Raw genomic sequence first — 8,712 nt, forward strand, 5'->3', positions numbered from 1 at the left:
TGTCTGTACATCTCTATTCCGTCTGTCTGTAGGGCTTCTCTCTCTATTTGGTCTGTCTGTAGGGCTCTTCTCTCTCTATTCCGTCTGTCTGTAGCTCTCTCTCTCTCATTCCGTCTGTCTGTAGGGTTCTCTCTCTCTATTCCGTCTGTCTGTAGGGCTCTCTCTCTCTATTCCGTCTGTCTGTAGGGTTCTCTATTCCGTCTGTCTGTAGGGCTTCTCTCTCTCTCTCTATTCCGTCTGTCTGTAGGGCTCTTACTCTATTCCGTCTGTCTGTAGGGTTCTATACTCTATTCCGTCTGTCTGTAGGGAGTTCTCTATTCCGTCTGTCTGTATCTCTCTATTCCGTCTGTCTGTAGGGCTCTCTCTCTATTTGGTCTGTCTGTAGGGCTCTCTCTCTCTCTATTCCGTCTGTCTTAGGGCTCTCTCTATCTCTATTCCGTCTGTCTGTAGGGCTCTCTCTCTCTCTATTCCGTCTGTCTTCCTATTCCGTCTGTCTGTATCTATTTGGTCTGTGTAGGGTTCTATCTCATTCCGTCTGTCTGTAGGGCTTCTCTCTATTTGGTCTGTCTGTAGGGCTCTTCTCTCTTTCTATTCTATCTATCTGCAGGGTTGAGTCTCTCTCTCTATTCGGTCTGTCTGTACTCTCTCATTCCAGTCTGTAGGGCTCTCTCTCTCTCTATTCCGTCTGTCTGAGGTTCTCTCTCTCTCTATTCCGTCTGTCTGTAGGGTTCTCTATACATTCCGTCTGTCTGTTACTATTTGGTCTGTCTGTACTATTCCAGTCTGTCTGTAGGGTTCTCTCTATCTATTCCGTCTGTCTGTAGGGCTCTCTCTCTCTCTATTCCGTCTGTCTGTGAGGGCTCTCTCTCTCTTACTCTATTCCGTCTGTCTGTAGGGCTCTCTCTCTCTCTATTCCGTCTGTCTGTAGGGCTCTCTCTCTCTATTCCGTCTGTCTGTACTCTATTCCGTCATCAGGGTTCTATTCCGTCTGTCAGGGTCTCTCTCTCTATTTGGTCTGTCTGTAGGGCTTCTCTCTCTCTATTTGGTCTGTCTGTAGGGTTACTGAGTCTACTCTATTTGGTCTGTCTGTAGGGCTCTCTCTCTCTATTTGGTCTGTCTCTCTCTCTCCATTTGGTCTGTCTGAGGGTTCTCTACTCTCAGTAGGGCTCTGAGTTACTCTCTATTTGGTCTGTCTGTAGGGTCTCTCTCTCTCTATTGGTCTGTCTGTAGGGCTCTCTCTCTCTCTATTTGGTCTGTCTGTAGGGCTCTCTCTCTCTCTATTCCGTCTGTCTGTAGGGCTCTCTCTCTCTATTTGGTCTGTCTTACTATTCCGTCTGTCTGTAGGGCTCTCTCTCTCTATTCCGTCTGTCTGTAGGGTTACTATATTCCGTCTGTCTGTGGCTCTCTCTCTATTCCGTCTGTCTGTAGGGCTCTCTCTCTATTTGGTCTGTCTGTACTATTCCGTCTGTCTGTAGGGCTTCTCTATTTGGTCTGTCTGTAGGCTCTCTCTCTTTCTATTCTATCTATCCGGGGTTGAGTCTCTCTCTATTGGTCTGTCTGTAGGGCTCTTCTCTATTCCGTCTGTCTGTAGGGCTCTCTCTCTCTCATTCCGTCTGTCTGTAGGGCTATCTCTCTCTCTATTCCGTCTGTCTGTAGGGCTCTCTCTCTCTATTTGGTCTGTCTGTAGGGCTTCTCCATTTGGTCTGTCTGTAGGGTCTATCTTTCTATTCTATATCTGCGGGGTTGAGTCTGTCTCATTCGGTCTGTCTGTAGGGCTCTCTCTCATTCGGTCTGTCTGTGGGCTCTCTTCTTCTATTCCGTCTGTCTGTAGGGCTGCTTACTCTATTCCGTCTGTCTGTAGGGCTCTCTCTATTCGGTCTGTCTGTAGGGCTCTCTCTCTCTATTCCGTCTGTCTGTAGGGCTCTCTCTATTTGGTCTGTCTGTAGGGCTCTCTCTATTCGGTCTGTCTGTAGGGCTCTCTCTCTCTATTCGGTCTGTCTGTAGGGCTCTCTCTCTCTCTATTCCGTCTGTCTGTAGGGCTCTCTCTCTCTCTATTCCGTCTGTCTGTAGGGCTCTCTCTCTCTCTATTCGGTCTGTCTGTAGGGCTCTCTCTCTCTATTCGGTCTGTCTGTAGGGCTCTCTCTCTCTATTTGGTCTGTCTGTAGGGCTCTCTCTCTCTCTATTCCGTCTGTCTGTAGGGCTCTCTCTCTCTCTATTCCGTCTGTCTGTAGGGCTCTCTCTCTCTCTATTCCGTCTGTCTGTAGGGCTCTCTCTATTTGGTCTGTCTGTAGGGCTCTCTCTCTCTCTATTGGTCTGTCTGTAGGGCTCTCTCTCTCTATTCCGTCTGTCTGTAGGGCTCTCTCTCTATTTGGTCTGTCTGTAGGGCTCTCTCTCTCTATTCCGTCTGTCTGTAGGGCTCTCTCTCTCTCTATTCCGTCTGTCTGTAGGGCTCTCTCTCTTCAATTCCAGATGTCTGTAGGGCTAATCTATTCGTCTGTCTGTAGGGCTCTCTTCTCTCTATTCCGTCTGTCTGTAGGGCTCTCTCTCTCTCTATTCGGTCTGTCTGTAGGGCTCTCTCTCTCTATTCGGTCTGTCTGTAGGGCTCTCTCTCTATTTGGTCTGTCTGTAGGGCTCTCTCTCTCTATTCCGTCTGTCTGTAGGGCTCTCTCTCTCTCTATTCGGTCTGTCTGTAGGGCTCTCTCTCTCTATTCGGTCTGTCTGTAGGGCTCTCTCTCTCTATTCGGTCTGTCTGTAGGGCTCTCTCTCTCTCTATTCCGTCTGTCTGTAGGGCTCGCTCTCTCTCTCTATTCCGTCTGTCTGTAGGGCTCTCTCTCTCTATTTGGTCTGTCTGTAGGGCTCTCTCTCTATTCCGTCTGTCTGTAGGGCTCTCTCTCTATTTGGTCTGTCTGTAGGGCTCTCTCTCTATTTGGTCTGTCTGTAGGGCTCTCTCTCTCTTTCTATTTGGTCTGTCTGTGGGGTCTGTCTGTAGGGCTCTCTCTCTATTTGGTCTGTCTGTAGGGCTCTCTCTCTCTTTCTATTCTATCTATCTGCGGGGTTGAGTCTCTCTCTCTATTCGGTCTGTCTGTAGGGCTCTCTCTCTCTATTCGGTCTGTCTGTAGGGCTCAATTAGCTAGACTACGAGTCTCTTTAGCTAACAATCCACTCCTTGCCACTCCTTGTCATTGCCAAAGAGACTGGCCTTTCAATCTTAGCGTTTTTCTTTTTCTTTCTAAACAGCCTGTAATTCTTAACTGTATTTCTTCCATTCAGTTCAGTCTATGACGGAAGCCTGGCGTGAAGACATTTCAACATCATGTCCAGACAATAAAAGGCTACAATGATCACCCGTGCCTGGCAGCCAAACGTATAGGTGTCCCCATGGGTCTAATATTTAAATGGAGGAAATGTGATCCTAATCATTGTTTTGAACCTCCACGGTAGCCATCCCTCCTAATGAACAGACTACCCATCCTGCTGCTGTGAGCTGCAGAGGACAGTGAAGTTGCACTTGATACTGTATGTGTTTATGGATGAGAAAGGTGAACTTGCCCATTTCGCGGGGAATGGGGATTCCCTGCTTTGCGATCTGTTTCCTACGTCAACAGCCAGGATTTCATTGAATAGGCCTAGGCACTATACTTTTATTTATTTTTAAAAATGTAATTAAACCGACGCATTTGCCGGTTTTCAACTTCAATTCACAGGAACAACGTGATTAAGACAAAAAAAACAGAGTTTAAATTAACTAAAATGGTGTTTTTGGTTTATGTCAGTTTCATTGTTTTTTTTTATGCTATAAATGGCTTTTTTTATGGTTATAAGTGATTACATTTACTGGAAAATGTTGTCTTTTGCAATTCTGAGTAATTAAGGATATACACTTTATTCAGTACTACTGCAGTTGCTAAATAATTCCGATAGATGACAGCATAAGGCCACAAATGAAATTTTGTCCCTGGATACACCACTCCCCTCACATGAAAAATCCTGCGTCAGACAAAGATATTGTTTTGTCTCTGGCTTACAGGTCGCCTGAATTCACTGTAGCATACAAATTGTGTATTAAATTCACTGTAGGCTAGCATACGAATTGTGTATTAATAGCCCAGGCTTTTTCTTTTACAGTCTTGTCTCATCGCTTCAACTCCCGTACGGACTCGGGAAGGTCGAGAGCCGTGCGTCCCCCGAAACACGACCCGACTGCTTCTTGGCACCAATGTGTCGGAGGAAACACCATACACCTGGTGACTGTGTCAGCATGCACTGCACCCGGCCCGCCACAGGAGTCGCTGGTGCGCAATGGGACAAGGACATCCCTCCCCTAACCCGGACGACGCTGGGACAATTGTGCGCCGCCCCATGGGTCCTTCGGTCGTGGCCAGCTGGACTCGAACCCAGAATCTCTAGTGGCACAGATAGCACTGTGATGCAGCGCCTTAGGCCACTTAGACCACCACTCTGCGCCACTCGGGAGGCCAACTTACACAACTCTGTCTTCACTATTCCCTTCTTGAGCAATTCTCTACATTATATTATATTATAGCCTAGCCCAATGTGTCCCAGAAGTAGCGATATAGTTTGGTCTCTTACTTTGAACAATATATATTTGAGGAAAGAAGCACCTTGCTTACTGGATATATTACAATGTTCACAATGAATGGCGAGAGCTTCTCTGATGTGCTCCCATTGGCTGTGCCCAACGTTGATGTTTATAATGAAATGTATTACGTCAGAATGCCCAATGTTAGTATTAAGAATTAAGGAACGTTTTCCTGTCAGTCTAATTTGCATAAATATTGTGATTGGATGATAGCGGTGAGGGTTATTTAATCAGGATCAAATTCTCTGATCTCCTTGAGCTCATTATTGAGAAAATGTTCATATTTGAAGAGTGATGAAAGGCTAGTCTTTTTAGTAAATGACAAGGCGTGGCTAGGAATGTGGAATGTTAGCCTGGGTATAAGTCTCTTTAGCTATGGTTCAATGACTCTCACCAGGAAGTGAGGTAGCAGTAGAACTTTAAGAACCGTTGCCTTGGATACATCTATCATTACCTGATTTTAGATTCCATTTCAGACCTCAGCTCCCTCCCCCTCATTAGATCCTGCCTCCTCAGGGGGAACTGAAAGGAATACATGAAAGACCTGGGTGAAAGCAACATGGCGGAGGTTCCACACACCACACAGCCTATTGATTGGTGTTTCCACCTATCCTGTCCTTTCAGACCTCAGCTCCTCCCCTCATTAGATCCCGCCTCCTCAGGGGGAACTGAAAGGAATTACATGAAAGAGGTTCCACACACCACACAGCCTATTGATTGGTGTTTCCACCCATCCTGTCCTTTCAGATCTGTGAACTGATAGAAGAGGGTGGGGCTAAGGGGCATGGAGGGGAGGGGGCTGCAGTTTAAAGTTCCTGAATACTTGATCTACTGATGGTATGTCTGCTATGACAACGGGCTGTTCAGACTGTACTCGGGCCTGTACTGACATGTGTGGCTGTAGCTGTAGGGTTGCTTGAAGCCACAAGTTCCTCCACAGAGCAAGACTGATGACAGAACACTGTGGATATATAGTACCAGTCAAACATTTTAGAACACTTACTCATTCAAGGGTTTTTATTAATTTTTTACTATTTTCTACATTGTAGGATAATAGTGAAGACATCAAAACAATGAAATAACACAAATGGAATCATGACGTAACCAAAAAAACTGTCAAACAAATATATTTTAGATTTGATATTCTTTAAAGTAGCCACCCTTTGCCTTGATGACAGCTTTGCACACTCTTGTCATTCTCTCAACCAGCTTCATGAGGAAGTCACCTGGAATGCATTTAATTTAACCAGGTGTGCCTTGTTAAAAGTTAATTTGTGGAATTTCTTTCCTTCTTAATGTATTTGAGTCAATCAGTTGTGTTGTAACAAGGTAGGGGTGGTATACAGAAGATAGCCCTATTTGGTAAAATACCAAGTCCATATTATGTCAAGAACAGCTCAAATAAGCAAAGAGAAACGACAGTCCGTCATTACTTTAAGACATGAAGGTCAGTCAATATGGAACATTTCAAGAACTTCTAAAGTTTCTTAAAGTGCAGTCACAAAAACCATCCAGTGCTATGATGAAACTGGCTCTCAGGAGGACCGCCACAGGAAAGGAAGACCCAGAGTTACCTCTGCTGCAGAGGATAAGTTCATTAGAGGTAACTGCAGCTCAGATTGCAGGCCAAATAAATGTTTCACAGAGTTCAAGTAAGTGACACATCTCCAACATCAACTGTTCAGAGGAGACTGCGTGAATCAGGCCTTCATGGTCAAATTGCCGCAAAGAAACCACTACTAAAGGACACCAATAATAATAAGAGACTTGATTGGGCCAAGAAACATGAGCAATGGACATTAGACCGGTGGAAATCTGTCTTTTGGTCTGATGAGTCCAAGTTTCAGATTTTTGCTTCCAACCGCCGTGTCTCCGTGATCTCCGCATGTGTATTTCCTACCGTGAAGCATGGAGGAGGTGTGACATTGTGGCGGTGCTTTGCTGGTGACACTGTCTGATTTACTTAGAATTCAAGGCACACTTAACCAGCATGGCTACCACAGCATTCTGCAGCGATACGCCAATCCATTTGATTTGTGCTATCACAAATGCGCTATCATTTGTTTTTCAACAGGACAATGACCCAAAACACACCTCCAGGCTGTGTAAGGGCTATTTGACCAAGAAGGAGAATGATGGAGTGCTGCATCAGATGACCTGGCCCTCCACAATCACCCGACCTCAACCCAATTGAGATGGTTTGGGATAAATTGGACTACAGAGTGAAGGAAAAGCACCCAACAAGTGCTCAGCATATGTGGGAACTCATTCAAGACTGTTGGAAAAGCATTCCTCATGAAGCTGGTTGAGAGAATGCCAAGAGTGAGCAAAGCTGTCCTCAAGGCAGAAGGTGGCTACTTTGAAGAATCTAAAATCTATTTTGATTTGTTTAACACTTTTTTGGTTACTGCATGTGTTATTTCATAGTTATGATGTCTTCACTATTATTCTACAAAGTACTAAATAGTTAAAAAATAAAAATACATATTTTTTGAATGAGTAGGTGTGTCCAAACTTTTGACTGGTACTGTATATATGTAGACATGTAACCGGTTCTGTGCTGCACCGCTGTAGCTCTGCGTTGTGTGTGGTTGATTGACACTATAGACGTGGGCTGTGGAGATCAGGTAGTTTTAATTCAACATAATTCACTCTCTGCATCCTGCATCTACATCCAAAACGAAATAAAACATTTTTAGAGCCACATTATGTTCTGCGAATCGTCACCTCTTTCTCTCATAGTGCATCAAAATGATTTTAGAATACAAAAATTAGTACAGCCTCTCCTTATTATGCATCAACACATAACATATTTGACAAAAAAATAATAAAACCACATACCTGCATCCAAAAGGAAATCAAACATTTGTAGAGCCACATTATGTTCTGAGAATCGTCACCTCTTTCTACAACAGATGCACGATAGGAGGGTCTGGGATCATTCGAGGAGCTGGCCATCGTTCACACATACAATAAAATAGCCTGCTATTAACCACATGTTGAATTCAGAATGTTGATATCATCCTAAAAAGTACAATTACAAGTGCATCTTAACAATACCATCCACTTATGAGTAACCTCTAAATATACAACATTATTCATTGAACAAAACACTGTGTGAATGACTTTGTGCTTAAAAGAATCAAAAGTTTCTGAAGACAGAAAAGGCGCGCCTACCTCTCATAGTGCGTCAAAATGATTTGAGCACGAGCACGCAGGGCAAAACGTAAGTACCCACTCCCCTTCTCCCAGGATGCAGCATAATAACAGATCAACACGACATATTAATATATGAAGCTGGTGAAATACATAGTACTTTAACAACTGTTACATACACAAATATATATATTATACACTACATTAAATCAATATTTATACTTTGTACATTTTGAATGAATAGCAGGACAGAAAATAATTGTCCAATTCACGCACTTATCATGAGAAAATCCCTGGTCATCCCTATTGCCTCTGATCTGGCGGGCTCACTAAACACAAATGTTTCGTTTGTAAATCATGTCTGAGTGTTGGAGCATGCCCCTGGCTATCCGTAAATGTAAAAATAAAAAAATAAAAAATAAAATGGTGCCTTCTGGTTTGTTTAATATATGGAATTTGAAATTATTTATACTTTTACTTTCCATACTTAAGTATATTTTATCAAATACATTTACTTTTGATACTTAAGTATATTTAAAATCAAACACTTTTAGACTTGAACTCAAGTAGTATTTTACTGGGTGACTTCCCCTTGAGAAATGTTCTATCAAGGTATCTTTACTTTTACTCAAGATTCACAATTGGGTACTTTTTCCACCACTTGGGCCAGTAACCGAAAGGTTGCTGGATCAAATCCCGAGCTGACAAGGTAAAAATCTCTCTCTCTGCCCCTGAACAAGGCAGTTAACCCACTGTTCCCCCGTAGGCCGTCATTGTAAATAATAATTCGTTCTTAACTGACTTGTCTAGTTAAATAAAGATTAAATAAAAATAAATACATTGAAATTATTATATTTGTATTTAAAATCACTTGGAGCTGATTTCCTGGTGTTTTTACAGTCTATTATGTTTATTTGTTTTGCTCATTAAAACTTGGGGGGCCAAATAAAACCACC

The sequence above is a fragment of the Oncorhynchus tshawytscha genome, unplaced genomic scaffold (assembly GCF_018296145.1).
Source record: "Oncorhynchus tshawytscha isolate Ot180627B unplaced genomic scaffold, Otsh_v2.0 Un_contig_121_pilon_pilon, whole genome shotgun sequence".
Taxonomy (NCBI): Eukaryota; Metazoa; Chordata; class Actinopteri; order Salmoniformes; family Salmonidae; genus Oncorhynchus; species Oncorhynchus tshawytscha.